General features: G+C 38.3%; 1 non-coding gene across 1 annotated transcript; it reads left to right on the forward strand.

The window, feature by feature from the left end:
* The first annotated feature begins 1,845 nt into the window (after window positions 1-1,845).
* LOC121206676 (small nucleolar RNA R71) lies at window positions 1,846-1,950 on the forward strand. Its single transcript, XR_005901792.1, has one exon. It is a non-coding gene; the product is annotated as a small nucleolar RNA R71 (small nucleolar RNA).
* Window positions 1,951-2,209: the final 259 nt, after the last annotated feature.

Consider the following 2,209-nt stretch of genomic DNA (forward strand, 5'->3'; position numbering starts at 1 on the left):
AAATGGGAAAATGCTAAGTACCATAAGAGGAATTTCTTCATTCGGTTTGGCAATGTCAATGTGAGGATCTGTGGCATCTAATGAAACTTTATCTCCAACCTTAAGTTGATTTGGTGAGGCATTGAGCTCGTTCTGGCGTAGTTTTGGTTTATCTATTTTCTCGGTTTAAATGTCAGCCATTCATCTAACTCCTCGATTCGTAACCTTCGTTCTTCATGGGTAGATTCTTTGTTTTGGATTGAACATGGCTTATGTGTGTCCTTTGAACTTATTTCCTGCAAAATAGGTTGCACTGTATGATCAGTCTTAGTAGAACAATTTGTACAATCACCTTCAATTTTCGATGTGTTGTTCAGGTTGCGAGCTTGAAGGTTGATTATTTCGTCTCCTACACGAAGTGTGAGTTCACCTGTGCCAACGTCAATAATTATTCTAGTAGTTGCTAAAAAGGGCCTTTCCAAAATTAAAGGAACATTACTGTCCTCTTCTATGTCTAAAACAACAAAATCAACTGGGAATATAAATTTTTCAATTTTAACAAGTACGTCTTCAATGATACCCCTAGGAAATTTGACAGTTTTATCTGCTAATTGCATGCTCATCCTAGTTTGTTTGGGTTTCCCTAGACCTAGTTGCTTAAACAATTTGTACGGCATAACATTGATACTAGCCCATAAATCAGCCAACGCATTATTAACATCTAAACTGCCAATTAAACAAGGAATCGTAACACTCCCTGGATCCTTTAGTTTGTTGGGTAGCTTATTCTGAAGAATGGCTGAGCAAACCACATTCATCTCCATATTCGACCTTTCATCTAACTTTCATTTATTTGCTTGAAGCTCTTTTAAAAATTTGACTGTGTTTGACATCTGCGAAAGTGCTTCAATAAACGGTAGATTAATATTTAGTTTCTTTAAAAGTTTAAGGAATTTACCAAATTGTTCGTCTGAGCGGTCTTTCATTGTCACATTGGGGTATGGCACCCAAGGTTTATATTCTGTACTTACTGATTTTTTTTCGTTTTGGCCTACCTCATTCTTACCTTCGTTTGCCACCGATTCTGGCCTTGGTTTTGCCACTAACCCTTCTTCATCTTGAATGGAAATTGCGTTGAGTTGCTCCTTTAGGTTAGATTCAGTGTTGCTTGGCAGGCTACCTTCTGGTCATTCGAAAATCAACTTGGCGAGCTGTCCAATCTGAGTTTCTAGCCCCTAGAGTGATGCTTTTTGATTTTTGAGTGCCGTCTCGATATTCTGAAAATGAGTCTCTGACACCGAGATGAATTTGTTTAGCATCTCCTCAAGGTTTGGCTTTTTCTCCTGCTGGTATGGTGGTTGCTGAAAGCCTGGAGGGGGTGGTGGTTTCTGATTTCCTTGGCCTCCCCATGAAAAATTTGGGTGATTCCTCCAACCTGTATTATAAGTATCGCTATAAGGATTGTTTTGAGATCGAGGATTATTACCCATGTAATTTAACTGCTCGTTCTCCATGTTGTGGCCATAAGGTGGGTATTCTAAATTGCTCGATCCACCTCTATTTGCTTCGTACTGCATTATTGAATGAACCTGTGAAGAACTAAGAAAACCATCAATTTTCTTTTTCAAGAGTTCTACCTGATTAGAGAGCATGGTTACCGAATCGACATTATAAATACCGGCAGTTTTCGTTGGCTTTGTCCTCATGGCTTGCCACTGATAGTTATTCAGTGACATCTCCTCTATAAATTCATAGGCATCTTCAGGTGTTTTATTATTGATGGTTCCACCAGCAGCTGCGTCAACCATTTGTTGAGTCGAAGGATTCAAACCATTATTAAAATTTTGAACCTATAGCCAAAGTGGTAACCCATGTGAGGGCATCTTCCCAAAAGGTCCTTATATCTTTCCCATGCATCATAGAGTGTTTTTAAATCCATCTGTACAAAAAAGAGATATCATTACTTAATTTAGCCGTTTTATCCGGCAGGAAATATTTTAATAAGAACTTTTCGGTCATTTGCTCCTAAGTAGTGATTGACCCCCGCGGTAACGAATTCAACCACTATTTAGCTTTGTTTCTCAATGAAAAAGGGAATAACCAAAGGCGAATGGCATCATCAGAAACACCATTAATTTTAAATGTATCACATAGTTCTAAAAAGTTTGCGAAATGAGCGTTGGGATCTTCGTTATGCAAACCATCAAACTGAACAAATTGCTGTATCATT

The sequence above is a fragment of the Gossypium hirsutum genome, chromosome A01 (genome assembly GCF_007990345.1).
Source record: "Gossypium hirsutum isolate 1008001.06 chromosome A01, Gossypium_hirsutum_v2.1, whole genome shotgun sequence".
Classification (NCBI taxonomy): Eukaryota; Viridiplantae; Streptophyta; class Magnoliopsida; order Malvales; family Malvaceae; genus Gossypium; species Gossypium hirsutum.